Source organism: Oryzias latipes, chromosome 1 (genome assembly GCF_053564925.1).
Source record: "Oryzias latipes strain Hd-rR chromosome 1, Olatipes_Hd-rR_3.1".
Lineage (NCBI taxonomy): Eukaryota > Metazoa > Chordata > Actinopteri > Beloniformes > Adrianichthyidae > Oryzias > Oryzias latipes.
Genome location: NC_136237.1, coordinates 32,077,023 through 32,094,235, shown reverse-complemented (window position 1 = coordinate 32,094,235; position 17,213 = coordinate 32,077,023). Strand labels below are relative to the sequence as shown.

Genomic DNA, 17,213 nt, shown 5'->3' with positions numbered 1-17,213 from the left:
TAACTGTGAGAAGGCGAACGCACACCTGGATCCCTACAAATTGCCCTCTCTTTCATAGAATGTAAGTTTTCCGGTGCACTTCCACCTCATCTGGTATCAATCCTCCCTCCTATATGTTACTTATGTCAGCGCCTCTACATTATAATGAAATGTTAACTCTGTCACAAGTGCGAACACTTGCCAATCGCTGTGTGATTACAGCAGTGCTTGACTGAGTGAGATAATAATACAATCACACACATGGACACACACACTGAAGCAACCACACACCAATCTTGGCAGTGTATGGTAGATGCTGGGAGTGATTAAAGTGGCAGACTTCTGAGTGTGTCACCTGCTGCTGGTGTATCTTAAATCAGGACAGTGGGGCTCAGATTGGGTATTGACTGGCCCACAGAAGTCTCCATCCATCATGCTGAGAAACGATAGCGCAGAGGCCGGCCTGATGTAGCCATATACTACTGATGTCGCTGGCTGACTGGCTGGGGGGTGGGGGTGGGGGGTGTGTGTGACGTGAACTCAGGGTTATGGCACAGGCTCTTTTTCCCCTTTATTTTTAATACAGCATGGTGAGCAGTCAGAGAGACGCAATTCAGCAGGAGATGTGGAATGACAGGCCGTCAACATGGGGATAAATGTTCACAGCGAAGCAAAAAGCCACCTGTGACTAACACAAGCTGACAAACACACTTCAACATGCAGCACTTATCATAAGAGTGAAAGCCTCCTTTTGTATCTCTGTTATTGAGAGGGCGAGACAAAAGGCAGACGGTAGCATCAGTACACACTACGGATACAGCTTTGGGATCAGCCTCAGTCATGGTACCAAGCGTCAACTAGAAATTCCTAAGGTTTCTATGATTTCTCCAGTCACTTTAACGTAGGCCGGTATTAACAGTAAAATAAAAAAAAGTACAATATATGTAGCTTACTGTTAAGTAACACATTGTCTTGTCAGGCCCCCAAAAAAAGAGGAAAAATCACCACCTGGATTTAACTAAGCAAGTCGGGAAGAGCATCCCATTGGAATACAACTACAATGATTAATGTGTTTCAGCTGGCAACAAGCTAGGTCAGCTTATTACCCGAATATACTGAATGACCAAATTCTACCGTCAATAGATTTTTTTTTCCTTTAATGACATAGGAAATATTCCAGGATGACAATGGTAAGATTCATATTCCTCAAACTGGGAAGGAGTTGCTTGTAGACCGAGGAGGTAACGCAAGGCAGTGATGGGAAGAGTTAATAGAATGTCCTGAATAAGCAGCAATCTACCTTTGGTGACTCTTCATAGACTTTTTTCCACTGGAACGCAAAAAGGATCTTCTAGGTTTCTTTAAAACCCCCATCGTGTTACTTCTGGGGCTTATATGTCTTGTTAAAACTCTGACACGCAACATTTCAGGGTAAAGACAGAGTAAGAATGACTACAGGATCCTGTTCTTCGAGGCAACTGATCTGTAAAGGTTCCTCTAAGTACAGTGGTCCCCAACATTTTTGACGCAACGGACCGGTATGACATAACACAAAACTTAAATGGACCAGTCTTTCAAATGTAGGCGGTGATTTTCATAACAATACTACGATGAAAGTAGAGACATAACAAGGCGAACCCCGAGCTTTTATTTTGACACACATAACATTGTACATCGCACAGGTGTCATCATCCTCTCCCCTTCCCACACTCATGGTGGAAAAAAGAAGTACCCTCTATTAAATGTAGCTTTCTTTTTTTTGGAAATCGAAGGCTCATCTTCTGTCTCCTGGTTGGGCGTATTCCCCTTGACAAAGAAACTTTCCAAAGACGTTTGTTGTTTACTCATTTTGCTAGCTCCTGGGTTTTATTTTAGCGGTAACCTATCACGTGACCGAGAAGAGCGACTTGGCCAGTGTCAAGAGTGACATAGACGGATGTAACAGAGAACCGGGCAATTTTTCAAAATAAAACATCTTTCAGATTCCGAAATAGATAAAACAAAAGTAATGTAAGTTTTTTTATTCTTTCTCTGCGGCCCGGTACCAAATGACCCACAGACCGGTGGTATTTTAGGTGTCACCGGAGATGTCTCTGAATAGCAAACACTCTTTGACATTGCTTAAATCCTTGATCATTTACTTAATCAACGTGAATAAGATGATTCTGATCAGCTTTGCAACGATATGCAACTCTTTATGAACGTTAAGTGATCTGTAACGACGCAAAGCCGCTTTCCTCCGTGACAGTCAACTTATTTACATTGATTGCATAAGCATTTTACTCCTGGAAAGTGTTACACTTCAGCACAAAAAGCTGTTTTTCTCCACTACAGAATACACTGGAAATTCTGTTAATTCCGCCAACGGTTCAAAAGTTATGGTCAAAGAATGTAAAAGTATTAAATTACCTTAAAAACACCTATTTTTGCATAACATTTACACAACATTTCTTCCATAAATCTGAAACTGTACATAAAACTAAATTCCAAGTGGTCAATGAAGACATATTAAGTAAAAAAAATTACTAGGATTGAGAACAAACAATTTTTATGTTTTTAACAAAGATTAAAAGACTGTGTAAACACAAATTTAAATGTTTAAATCCGAAAACAAAGCAAATACTAGCTAAAGAAAATTGGAAAAATGTCTTAAAAAGCAGGTGAATCTCCACTGAACTCTTGATTGGTTGATTGATTGATTTAATTGGCCCTTTTTAAGCAATTTCAGCAATAAAAACACAGGAAAAAGCCAACAAAAATAAAAATAAAACATCTGTAAAAGCTGTTCAATATGTTAATTTGTTAATTTATCAAAAAATATATATGATGCTACCTTCTTGAACTTATTGTTCCTTAACATAAACAGACATATTTGCACTCAAACAAACAGTTCATACACGACACATAAAGACTGTCACTAAACTACAATGTTCTAATGATTGTTTTCCAAGTGGTGTTACAATTATGTCACAACTCTTATGTCTGTTTAAAACCAAACTTGTCAAAGCTAATAACTTTTATAAAGCCTTCAAGTGAAATTTTGAAAGAAAACCATCCTAATACCATTTTGGCATCAATCCTGCATCATAAATTCCTCATCAGCAGTGAAGACTTTGGAAAGCCAGTCAAATGAGCAGTGAACCATTTTTTAGCTCAACCTCTGAAGTCATGTGATGTCATGACCTGGATGCCAGATCTATGTAGCTAAAGCACAACTGAGCCCGGTTTTTTGTTCTTTTTTTGCCATTTTTATTCCTTTCACTTCAACAAGTAACTAACTCCCCAGTCTAACAGTCAACATAGTCAAGTTAACCGTGTATGAAGTCTTGACCGGTGCTTTCAGCTTCAAAACAATTCTCATTAGCACCAAACAGGACTCTCTTTGTCCACACACTCTGCCTGTAAGAACATGTTTGTGTGCTGTGCTTAGCGGTTGTAAGTAAAATCAACCTCTGCACTAAAAATAATAATAATTCGTGCAGAGCCCTGGCCCAACAACACGCATGAAGAACTATTCTAACTTCACGGACAGGAGGTCCTAATTAGGAGGTTTGTGTTGGAAAACACCAGTGGCAGCAATGCATCTACCCACGGCAGAGTCCAGTCTGCTGCAAGAGCTTAATTCCTCATACTAATGTTTGTGACCTTAATAGGTAGACAAATCAATGATATTGCTTGAATACGCTGCATTTTTTATAACAGATCCGTCTGATGTTCAATAAAGAGCTTGAAAAAGGAAATATCACGGATGCAATTAGATTAGATTTTTATATTAAGTAAATTCAACTTGTAAATATTTTTCCCTTAAGCTTGTAAAAATGACATACTACTGTTTTACTTTTTATATTGGTTAGTTAACTTTCACAAAACATTTGAGTAGAAATTTGATTAAAAAATATATATATTTACATTAAATATGTGATAGTTGCTTTTGGTTGTTTTACAATCAAGAAGAAAAAAAACTGGCACCTAAAGACAATAAAATTGGCAGGTTAACATTTAAATCAGAAAATCTGTGCATCTCCAGTACATGCCAACACACACTCAGTCTGGACGGCCTGAGCAGCATCTTTTGACTATGTGCCTAATGATAATAAATGAGCCATCATGAGTGGGGAGGGAGACACTAAGTCATCGCTCCCATCGACAGGAGGAAGACTGGGAGCACCAAGGTCACCCCACTGTCAGCATCACTCTCTCTAATGACTCCTCGCGTTCTCCCCCGTGCACACACATGCACATACGTGTGCGCACAGGTATGAACAGCGTCATAACAAGTCCCATCCGTGCCAGGCTCACACTGACAAATCGTCCAACAGAAAACACCATATTGGTTCTTTGTCACCTTAGATGCAACCTGAGATAAAATAAATGCTCTGTATCAACGAATAAGAGTTCTCACTTTTAAAAATGAGTTCTCTATTTACTCTTAACCAGCTGTAGGAGACTCAAGACATTCATGGGTTAACGTTTTCCTTTCACATTTTCAATTAGGCAAACATAATAATGTGAATGTTTTCACGTTTTACCCCAAAGCTTGTTGCAGTTGTCTGCATGGATTCAGTGATAAAACATTATCAACAGTTTGTTGGCAACAAAATATTAGATTATGTAATACTTCCTTGTTGTTTTTCTTGTTTGCTCTGTCAATATTAAGCATCTGTAAACGCAGAAAGATAGAGTACAAGGCTTTGAAAGTGGATATGTTAGCACTAGGAGACAATCATGATCTTTATAAGACACCCAGGGTGCAAAAATTCAATCAACACTTCGGTAATGGATCTTATTGGATGATAATCTGCCAAGCCACCAGCTCGGATCAAAAATACCTTTTGGAGCTGAGGACGTAACCTGCTGGAGTCTATTTGGAGCCAAATGCTAAAAGTAAAGCTCTGTGAATTAATTAATTAAATTAATTTAAATTAAACTTTATTTTTATAGCACTTTCCTGCTAAAAAAAGAATCTCAAAGTGCTTCCCATAATAAAATAAATAATAGTAAGATTTAAAAAATTTGTAGTTCAAATACCAAATAGAAATACTATTAATAAAAATAAAATAGATAAATAAAAACACGTAAAAAACCAACACATACACATCCCAGAAGTAGAATCAAAATAAATCGGATTAATTGTTACTGAGATTTTTTTTTTTTTTAAACTTGTCCTGTCCAACAGCTAGGCAAACAGATGAGAGCCGAGGGCCTCTTGTGTTGGACATATTTTATTTTAAAAAGAGGGGTTATTAATCTTCAGACAAACCAAAGGTATGTCTGAATAAACCCCTTTTGTAATTGAGGCCAAACTTTATTAATTTCAATCATGTTTGAAAATCTTTGGTGTTGGACCGGACGGAAAAGGAAAGAGGGGAAGAAGAGAGAGGGACTTTAGAGAGAGGGGGGGTAGGAGGGTGATAATAGGAGGGGAAGGGGGGTAAGACCATGAAGCAGCATAGAGCAGACAGGTTTACTGGTTTTTTATCATTACGGTATGGTTCAAATGCAGTACAAAAAGGGCGGGGCCTGTTCACACACACTCAAATATTATCAACACACCTGCTAGCTGCAAAAATGTCCACATGTCAACATGTACACAAAACAGATAGTGTTCATGAACGCATACCTATGCCTTTAAACCAACTAGTGTGAAATCTTTCATTCATTCAATCATGCAAACTATTAGTGCAAAGGTGAACTAACACCTGTGCTCAAGTGAGTGTTTATGTTCTTCTAAAATGGATGGTGGAATGTGAAAAGAAGGAGGAGGAGCGCCCAGCCACCCCCACACCCAGACCCCCGCCGCAGCAGCAGCCGGAATTCCCCCAACGCCATACGGGAACAGGCAGGGAACAACTGCCCCCCGGGCGACCAAGACCGCCACCCAGGCCAGGGCCAGCAGGACCGCCGCGAGGCCCCCAGAGCCAGAGAGCAGGGAGGCGCGGAGGGAAAGAGAGCGCCGCCCCAGCCCAGCCAGGAAAGCAGTCCCCCCCCCGCCGCGCCGGAAGAGCCCAACGCAGGGCCCCACCGGAGAGGGACGCCCACAGCCCCAGACGAGCACCCCACCACCACCCAGGAGTTCCGGGCATCCCCCCGCCCCGACCCCAGGTACGAGCCAGGACCCCCCAAGGGAGACCCGCTCCGCACTCCAGGCAGCCACCCACCCAGCCCACGGTTGGTCCAGGTAGGAGCAAGGCAGGGGCCCGCCGCCCCCGCCCAGGAGGGGGGAACCCCGGGGAAAAAAGGGTGGCCCACAAGGGGTGTTATAAATATGGCCCGACCAGGCTCGGCCATGTTGGAAGTTTGGCGGGGCCCAGCGCCCAGGGGCAAGGACCAGGACCCACCCCCCAGGGACACGAACACCCCCGGCTCAGGTGTAATATGAACCCCCCCACCGTGCGGAGAGAGCACCGCCGTTACTGAGATTTCTAAAATTAAATGAAAACATGTAGACAACTAAAAACTATATATAGGCTTTACTAAAAAGATACGTTTTAAGTTTGTTCTTGAAAACCTGCACAGTGGACAAAGCCCTTACATCCTCAGGGACGCTGTTCCACAGGTGAGGCTGTTCCTCGGGTGAGGCTGTTCCACGGGTGAGGCTGTCTCACAGATGAGGCTGTTTCACAGGTGAGGCTGTCTCACAGATGAGGCTGTTTCACAGGTGAGGCTGTTCCACAGGTGAGGCTGTTCGACAGTTGAGGCTGTTCCACAGGTGAGGCTGTTCCTAAGGTGAGGCTGTTCCTAAGGTGAGGCTGTTCCTAAGGTGAGGCTGTTCCTAAGGTGAGGCTGTTCCTAAGGTGAGGCTGTTCCACAGTTGAGGCTGTTCCACAGGTGAGGCTGTCTCACAGATGAGGCTGTTCCTAAGGTGAGGCTGTTCCTAAGGTGAGGCTGTTTCACAGGTGAGGCTGTTCCATAGGAGAGGCCCCCAGTGCTGATATGAGGCCTCGCCGTGGGTTTTTGTTCTGACTTTCACCAGCAGACCTGCACCTGTTGTCCCAAGGACTCTGGGACAGTCATAAGTAAATCTGATAAAAATGAGGAGTCAGTTCCATTTAAACTGTTATAAACAAATACAAAAGAACCTTTAAAATCCATCTGGAAGCTGACTGGAAACCAGTGCAAACATTTCAAAGTTGGAGTGATAGGCTTCTTCTTTCTGGTTCTAGTTAAATGCGTGCAGCCGAGTTTTGGTGTGGTGTGATTCCTGAAGCTCATTGGTAAAAGATCTGGACAAAATGAACATTTTTGAAATGTTTGATCCAGATGATGGAGGAATTGGTCATTTTGTTCAGTTTTTGGGGGTTCTTAGTTGCCATTGTGTTTAGATATGTTGTGTCCTTCTGCTCAGGCCTGTGGCTTTCACACCTGGTTTGAGTTCATTGCCACGCCTGCTGCTCGATTTGATGACACCTACAGGGTTTATGGTTGAACAGTTCTCTGCTAGAGCCTTCTTATGCGTTAGCCTAAGTATTTTTTGTCGTAGCAGTTCCATGGAGTCTTGATTAAGACGTACTAAATGGGCAGCATTTCAAATTCAATGTTGATAAATTGAAAATTATGCAGATGAGTGTGTTATTTGTGGTTATATACCAACTTAAGGAAGTGCAACATTGAAATACGGGTCGGTGGGCTGAAAAGCACCGTGAAAGAAGGTCTAAATTGAGATTTTTCTCCAGAATCCAAAAATGCATTCTTTGAACCTAACGAGCTTCTGTAGTCCGACCAAAATTGCTGATTAGAGTTTATGCGGTCGTCTATGACAAACTAACCCGTCCAGGATACTGTATATCCTACATATCCCCAATAAGTTCCAGTTCTGATCTGTTTTTCAGCTTTTGTGCCCCCTCCCCCGTCCCAGTCTCACCTGGTTTCATGGCATAATCGTCAACAGCTGCTTCTCTTTTAGGTAATTAGTCCTCCGTCTATTTACAACCACAGTTTACAGTCTGACGGTGTCAGGTCATCTGTTTTCTGTCATCTGGTTCAGTTTTGTTCTCCCTTGTTTCTAGTTTGTCCAGTTTAGGTTTTCAAAACGCAATTTGCTCCTGTGTGCGTTTGTTACACCATCGTTATTAGAATCGTTTTAACCATTTCCAATAGGGGGAATTGTGTAATCTAGCTTCAGCTCTGGCGTTAAAAAATATTGTAACTCTGTAACTGTTCACGTAATTAATAAAACTCCAATTGATTCTAAAGCTGAGAAAAGCAGCCTTGTGCTGAAATGCAAGACTTTACAGCAGTAGAGCAGCTTTCATTTCTGCATCTGGAAAAACATCGATTGGTCGAAGAGTTACTATCCTTCAAACAGCGAGATTTATTTTTTCCTGTTGCCGGCAACAGCTCCGGTGCTTTTATTTGTTTATTTAATAAAATTTGTTTTCGAAAAAATGTTAATAATAAAGTGCAGTCAACATGACCCAACAACAATGATAGTAAAAACCACAATAACAAAAATAATATTAATATTAACACGTGTTTGAAAGGGAGCAGGCAGCATATAAGCTTATTAAAACCTGCCCCGTAAAAATACAAATCAAACAAACAATAAAAATAAATAAATTCAATAGATGTGTTTTCAGCATAACCATAATATAATAATTATAATTTAATGGTCATAGTCATGTTATTCTTCATCAATATACACAACAATAAACACTAATAATAATATTTAATGGTTAAGGAAATCAGAAAGAAAATGACAAAGAAAGTGATGTTTTTTATTTTTATGAAAATTAAATGTTTAACGCCAAATGGGCTGTTTATTTTGTATAGCTGAGGCACGAAGGCGTTTACAGAGGGGTTCCTTCTTTAGAACGCTTGTTAAGCGATGTTCCACTTGTTGTATAATACAAGCCAACAAAAAAAAGTCCAACTGGGAGGATTAAAATTGGATCAAACATCGTTTTTTTAGCTGCCTTTGTTTCTAAAAGATTGCAGCATCTGTATCACAAGTTTGTTTTAGAAAAATGTCAGCTTCTGCAAACGGTGGAGATAAGATTTCCCGCTCGTTGGACTTCTACCTTATCGCAAGAAGGTTTGCGGTGCAGAACTCAACCAGGACCTTTCCGTGTGATCATTCTGACATTTACCCTACAGTCCACGATAACTGAGATCTTTTAGTGCAAAAAAAAGAACTTTCCTTTTGTCCATCATAACCTTTCACTCTGCAAGTACAGTTGATAGTGATTTATTGTTTTTGAGCTCTCAGGTTGTTTATTTTTTTGGAAGAACAGGAAACTTGACAGCATGAGCTGCTGAACACTGTTGTTTGCTGTACTCTAAAGTTATCTCTAACATTGTAGCATCTCTTAAATGAGTCATACTACTCTGTGCTCTAGTCATATGCCAATCCTCACACCTCACACGGCAGAACATGAGCAACCAGGTTTGCCCTTTAGCAAACCAGCAGATCGTATCAGAAAAAAGACTAGGATTCTCACCTAATGAGCCGTCCCGCTTGAGACAAAGACCCCAACTCTAACCCAACGACACAAACACTTCAAAGCAGCTGATTTCATTACGGCTGCACTCAAAACACAAATTTGAGCAAAGGAGGCGTCATCACATGAAAAAAGCAAAAAAAAAAGGAACAGGAAGGTAGTGCCTTCACTTTCAACTCGTTTTTTTTTTTTTTTCGTCAGACGTGCACACATCTGTGCATGTGCGTGCACACGTGTACGTCGCAAGTTCAAACTTGAGCTGTAGAGAGCTAATTTGCACCACATTGAAATGCATCTCAATTAAAGAGAAACACATCGAAGTGCCAGGGGAGGAGAGAGAAGAAAGATGTGAGAGGAGGAAAAGGAAGAGGGGGGGGGTGAAATAGATAGTGTGTGAGTATAGGGGACAGGGGGGGGCTCAACTATAACTGGCGAGAAAGAAGAGAAAGACAGAATTGGAGGGATAGGGTGTGTTTTTCGTCTTCTCTCTGGGAAAAAACATGTCGTTTGGGATGAATCAAATTTAAAAGGGGGAAAAAAAGGGGGTCTAGGAAAGTTTGAGGTGGTGGAGAGGTGGTGGTGGAGTTAATTACCCCCTCCTCCCTACCTTTGGTGAGATGCCAGCACACCGGGGTTCTCCCTTTTTAATGCCGTGTTTGTTTGCACGTTTGCACCCGGCTATTTTTAAAACCATAGGCCGTCTCCTGTTCGTCTGAACGGACGGAAGAAAAGGCAAAGCGATTTTGCATAATCACGTGAGCAAATCTGGAATTTTTGCCTTGCACTGGACGCCCCACTTGTCCCATTTGTCCGTCATAGAATGAGGATAATGTGTGAGAGTGCATTCTGTGATTTATCAGATGTGCAGATGAAAGACCAACAGAAACCGGAAGACCGAAAGGAAGAAAAAAAAGCGCTCGCAATCTGTCACACACAGACAAAAAAAAATCTGGATTTGTTTTTTCCAACCATTTTGCATGGATGATATGTTCTTATGACTACTGGTGCTTACCCACCATCTTAACAACTCTTAATTCAGTCAGAGCCCCCATTAAGCACAGAACGCCAAACTTGTCTGCATTTTCCCAAAAGCTCTTTGAGCCGCTGCCTGCCTCTGGTCTTCAAATAAACAAAGCTATCACCACAGAAAAGAAAGTCCTTGTAATCTTAGTCTGATGGAAGATGAAGCGACACTACTGCTAAGTGCAGCGGCGGTACATTGCTAAGCCATGACGTAATGCACCTGCTTATGGACATAGTCAAAGAAAAAGGACCGTCAGAAAATGTTCACCCCAATCTACCGTATTTCCGACATTATAGGGTGCACCGTCAATGAATGGCTTATTTTTTAACTTATGTCATATTTATACCGCATCAAACTGCAACGTGCATTGCGCGAGCCAAAAGAGTCAGAGATAAGTCTGTACCTCAGTCAGACTATTGACTGCGTTCACAGTAACTCTAGAGCTTGTTTGTAACACGCTACGTGTTAGAAGCGCTAGCTGCGTTAGCCGCGTTAACGTGATAATAATACCTGTAACTTCCAAGCAAACTGACGGATACCGCTAAAACAAACATTACTGTGACCATGCTAACTCCCAACCTTGTTAGTAGCACGAAAAAATAGGAGTCCAACACCGCTACACGTTAGCCGTGTCAGCGTAATCACAATACCTGTAACTTCCAACCTTGTTTGCCAAATGTAAAATAACCGGACTGATACCTCTAAAATAAACGTCACTTTAACACTAACTCTGAACCCTCTTAGTAACACAGACAAAACAGCTCAACACCACCACATGTTACCAGCACTTGCCTATTAATAATAACATCTAACCCTGTGTGTAACTCGTAAAATATACAGATTGACCTTTTGAGGGAATGCCTTATACCCCTTGAAATCGCTTCAACATAACTAAGAACAATCAGAATTAATCCTTGTATACTATTGTTTTTTTACAGAAGAAAATTAAGGCTTTTAGGTACGCCTCATAGTACAACATATACTGTATGTAAAGCCTCTTTCTAGTCACTCATATATCAATGATAGTCCATGGCAAACAAGATTGATGGTGCTCCTCTGTAAACTCAGCAAAGAAATTAGGTCTTTTTTTCTCATGTGTGCCAATTAGAGCTGTAAAAAAGAGATTGAGTAGTTAAAACTTGGCCTTTTTTTGACAAAAATCACACCACAATCACAGCTAAAAGCTCCCATCATGCTTAATCTCTAGTTATAGGGAAAGGGTACCTTGTCTGTCGTGTTTCAATCCAATATAAATTGAAAACAATTAGCTATTGACCTAATTCAAACATAGCTGTGACCAGTAAGTGTTTTTTCCCCCACTCCGATCTAGTTTTGATCTATTTTTAAAGAATTTCCAGTTGTCTTTTAATTATAATGATGATGTTTTTAGCCAAAATCTTCTAGGACATAGTTTCTGCAGAGTGGCAGTAGTTCATGTATTGTAGGCAGGACCTTTGGCATGGAGCAACCCCGGCCCCTCTTCCTCTCCGCATTGCTGAGAGCTTGGAGCAGGGAGCTTGTAGCCCGCCATGCGCAATTTCTACGTCACAAATACAATCTTTTTCAAATGGCATTTTTTCATCTGATTCAGATTCACATCAATTAGATTAAAAAAAAAACTGAGAAATGCAACTTTAGGCTTAATTTTTGTTAATAAAAGTTCTCCATTGTCAAAAAATTGAACACGTTAAAAACACCTAATTTACAATTTTCATCTGAGTGGGTCTGTAAGAGTTGTAGTGGGGCAAAAGAAAAATACTAATAACTGGTTTTAATGGCTGACGAATGAAAAATGAATGTGGGACACTCTGAAGAGCAACGCTTTTTTTTCCCCCTAAGCTGTCAGATTCTTTTGAGAAGCACAACATATACTAAAATAACAAGAACGCGCGCCAAGCCTTTCATGTGACTGCATGCAGTTCAACCCTGCGCTGAGTTAAAAGGTCCTGCTCTGATCAAGAGAGACTGCCTTCACCATTTGGAATTTAAAAAAAAAAAAACAATGAAAAAAAAAACCAACGAGGGCCTCCGTTCACACATGAAGCTGACATGTTCAGTTACCATTAGAATAATGGCAAGGAGTAGGGTCTTAGGGAGGCAGTGAGGACTTTTAAAAGATCCTTTAGCAGTTTGTAAAAATCCCTCAGTTGAGATTATTTATAGAACATTATCCTTACAAATCAAGTTTTAATAAAAAATATCCCCACATCCTCGGGTGTTGACATGGTGCTGGTGTTAGCATCCAACTCTCTGATGCAAAAGCCGCCACTGGGTTGCTTTGATTCATATTAGACATGCACCAATTGCAATTATCCTGGCTGATTCCAACTTCCGATGTCTTTTCTTTTTTGTTAGCTGTATATTTTTGAAGGTCTATTATGGTAAATATGGCTAAAAGAGAATCTAAATGTACGGTTTTGGAGGTTAGAAAGCATAATTAAACACATAACGCATCCTCTTTTGGTGTTATTTTAGTGGTATTTAACAACCAATGACCATTAATAGCTTTTTTTAATTCGAAAATGTCAGACGTGAGAAGGTGTTGAATCGAACAGAACAGACATTTTTCACTGAAAAGTTAAGCCATTTATTTTGATTACAAGGTCTTTCACCTTGTTTTCTTACTTATTTCAGAATAAAAGAAAAAGTTTTTTTTTTCTCCTTGTTGCTCAACATTTGAAATAAAATTCCAGACCCGAGCAGGGTAGAAAATGTTCAAATAAATATATACTTCAAAACTGTGTTCTGACATGACTTCTGACGAGCTTGAGGCTGTGGCACGGCTCTGCCCTACCTTCCCACCTTCTTTATTGCTCAGCAAAAGGAGTCAAACTTAACTATGCAACTTCTATTCATTGTGTTGGCTTTTATTAGACAGAAAAATGCATCTTGGACGAACTGTGGCCGGATTTTCCGCAGAAGGGGAAGCTATGCTGTGAGTCAAAATCAAGTGTGTGGACAGTATTTTCTTCGTAACCTCGGATTGTCTAGTCTGACTGCACAGGGAGTGGATTTTATGAAGCAGATGTTATTGGTAAGAAGTCTGTAAAAAGCTCCAGATCCTACGCACAACTAAGTCCTGACGAGTTTCCCAACTAATGAAACAAAAACTCTTCATCAAGCATCAAAAAGATATCTCAATCAATAGGAGTCAATGGTTCAAGATTTCCATCTTATCAAGTGATTTGTTTTTGGACAGAAAAACTTCTGTCATTAAAAGCAAAAATAACTACTGTCAGCTTTGAAGTGACACCACAGCAGGTGGTGACAGGAAAAACTGATGTGTGTGTGTGGGGGGGGGGGGGGGGTGCAGTGGCTAAATGTTTGGTTGACCGCATGATAGTCGGTGATGTCTATTTGCATGAGTTCCTGACTGAGACTCATCTAAACAAAGTGCAGGAGGTAATTAGAAGGTGGAGGGTTTTGGACACTTTTTTTCAACATTCTTCTCTTGTGTTTATCTTGTGTGCCCCCCCCCCCCCCCCCAATGTCAACTAAAGTCTGTGGTGTTGCTTGGACAATCTTTTTAGCCATTTAGACTTCAGCTGAGCTCAAATAAACCATGGCTTTCAATCATATAAACCTCAAGCTGGTAAAAAAAAAAGACATGTAAAAGCTAAAAGATCCTGCTGCAAATGAGTGAGGACTGTGACAGCCAGACACATAGGGATATGAGCTAAAAAGGAAAAAACTGCTTACACGGATATTCTCTCCCTCCAGAACTTTGAGTTAGCATAATCCCTCTCTTTCCTTCTTGTCCCTTTTTTTCGCTCAATCATTCTGTGTCGTTGATAGGAGTGGCACACACAAACATTGTGCACACTTTTTTGGAGGGAGTGTTAACAGGGGGATGGCCTCATACTGTACTTGGGAGCACCGCAACACATTAGCAAAACTACTCAGACAACCTCTGTGGGCACTTTTGTCTTGTCTTCGGTGTCTTTTATGGCCTCTCAATCTGCCCTTGATGACACCGCTTATGAGCCTTTAAGCAGCGCTCTGTTGTGCATGGGCCTGACAGATCGAGATGTCATTACATTAAGTAGAAACCCTCTATTAGCTCCAATGGTGGCACATAACCAGATTATCGGCTGCGGACAGCAAGTGTGGCTATGTGGGAGGTGAGATGATAACGGATGGCGTGTGGGAGAGTAATGTTTTATGTTGGAAGAAGTGTGATATCTCCATTATAGACAAGCCTAATTGATAAACAGGACAATAAAAAAAAAAAAAAAACACCAAATGGCCCCATACATTTCTGCAGCCCTTTAGGATGACAATGGAGAATAATAGCAAATTAGGAATAGGTATCAGATAATGTCATCATTGAGAAGACATAAAAGTCTAATAAAAGCCCCCCTTACTTAATATATGAAAAAAAATCAGGGGTCCCCTAAGGACCAACCCTCCCCTCCCACTCTCCAGCCGGCATCACTACCCCCCACCCCCCCGCCCCTTTCGTGATATGAATAACGACCATAGTGGTTATTATCACAAATGGACACGTTTAATTCGCATGCGTAATAAGGATGGAGATGCCCGAGGGAGGAAGAGGGCAGCGTTCCCACACTCTTCTGATACACTTCACTTGGGATCATCTCACACACAAATAAAGAAAACAAAAACAAAAATCTCAGTTGTGCACAAACAAAAGTCGACAATCAATAAAATGGAAAGAAAGTGCGCGCGCGCTCACCAGAAAGCCGGGATCAGCGCGCGGGGTGCGGAGAATCCCGAGGAGTTTCTCGCGTCTTTCTTCGCTCCAAGTTGAAGGCAGGAGATCGGAACGGATCCCACAGTCTGCGAACACAGAGCACAGTTGAGATGGAATAAAAAGGGGGAGTCCTATACCTCCAGTCTCCCGGGCTGCAATCGAGGTCACTCGCTTTTTACCCGCCCACCTCTTCCCCCTTTTTTTTTCATAAAGTACATCAATATTAACACGTGTTCTGCGCGCTCAAGCGGGGCTTTACCTCTTAATGAAGACGGAATGACAATCGGGGAGTAAATGAGACGGGCAAAGGAGCTGGTTAGGCAGCGGCTGTCAGATTTGACTTCAAACTAGTGCTGACGATGCGCACACAGATAAGAAGAGCAGGAGGAGGAGGAGGAGGAGGAAAGTGAGAGAGGGAGAGACACGGAGAGGAAGAGGGGCAGGGAAGAGCCAAGCATCCACTGAGAGGAAGATCTCCACGGAAAAGTTCCTGAAGTGGATCAAGACAGATCAGCTGGGGAGGGCAGGACCAGTTACTTGAAAGGTCCCAGTATTAATAAATGGATTTTGATCGCATTTATTTGAAGCCTTGTGCTGCGTATACAAACTAACAAACTACACACAACTTTATTCTACACCATGCATGTCAATACACGCAATCCAGACTGATTATGATGACTTTAATGATAATGACTTTAATCTTTTAGTTTCACCAATTTCGATGTCACTCCTACAGGGGCGGAGCTTAAAAATGTTGTAGCTCCGCCCCTGCACTCTTGTCAGAATATCTTTCTGATGACAGTAGACAGTGTTTGGTCACATGACCCAGTGTTATATACAGTATATTGGACCCTTTTAATGCCAGTTTGTCCCACATACACATTTTGACACCAACAACTCAATCAAAAACATGTTAAAGATAACAGAAACAATTAAAAGAAGCGAATACAAAATGTATATATTTTAGAAAACAAAAAAACTAAACGCAACAAAATAAAAACAAAACAGTTTGGAAAACAAAAGTCATTTCAAGAAATGTTAAAAAACTAAACAAAATAGGAAACCAGTGTAGGTACCGTAACCATTCGGCCTGCAATAACCGTTCGGGGTCCTTTCGACTGAGGATGACGTCACACTACGGTAGCCCCACTTGGACAAACTACATCGCGTGGAGATCAGCTTGGGCTCTACATATTTTAATTTCACGTTTCCTTTTGTAATATAAAGTTATTTTACCCCATAAGTTGTGTCTGACATTATTCTTTGTAATGTTTATAGAGAGATTTTGCCATAACCCACTTAGTAAAAAGATCTGTGGCTTTTAGAACGACCCTTCTGCTCTACACAAGATAACCGTGTCTCTGAGCAGAGCAGCTTTAGCTTCGTGTTCGCAGGCAGGGAAGGTGCTTTGTTATAGAGTGCGGTCCGGAGAAGTGTTCGGACCGCAGTCCGTTTCGCTGTAAATGCCCTTAATGATAATCATAACAATAATAATAGCACGTTTAGAAGATAATCTCGCTCCATGTCGGAGCTCTGCTTGTTTACAGGATCGTGTAATATCTTCTTCTATGGTGGTATTATATGGTGGTAATTTGTCCAGACCAATCACTATCTGACATGTCATCGGACTAATAGACAGCCAATCACATATTGTGACATCAGCACTAGTCGAAGGACGCCGAACGGTTGTTGCCGGCCAAATGGTTATGGTACCTTAACCAGGAATGTCTGGGACTATGGGACATCACTGTTTAGATGATGACATTTGTCCTTCTTTTCAACAAAAAATGTCTAATCCATCCAGTCAGCAAAGTCTTATAGCACCAATATTTTCAGTTTTACGATTTTTGTTTCATTTTTTTAACATTTGATTTTGATTTCTGGAAAATCTAGCCACAGGGGTTGCAAGCCAGTAACTTCTGTGCCGGTCCCAAGCCCGGATAAATAGAGAGGGTTGCGTCAGGAAGGGCATCCGGCGTAAAAATTGCCAAAATAACCATGCGAATCATCCACAACACTTTAGACATACCGGATCGGTCGAGGCCCGGGTTAACAACGA

General features: G+C 41.3%; 1 protein-coding gene across 28 annotated transcripts in view; it reads right to left on the bottom strand.

The window, feature by feature from the left end:
- ptprdb (protein tyrosine phosphatase receptor type Db) overlaps positions 1-15,546 on the bottom strand; it is a 227,028-nt gene extending 211,482 nt beyond the window's left edge. For all 28 annotated transcript variants that reach the window (XM_023956020.2, XM_023956040.2, XM_023956048.2 and 25 more), the window contains exons 1-2: positions 15,414-15,546; positions 15,137-15,240 (exon numbers count right to left, since the gene is read on the bottom strand). The gene's annotated coding sequence lies outside the window, so the exon portion shown is untranslated. The remainder of the gene's footprint in view (positions 1-15,136; positions 15,241-15,413) is intronic.
- Positions 15,547-17,213: the final 1,667 nt, after the last annotated feature.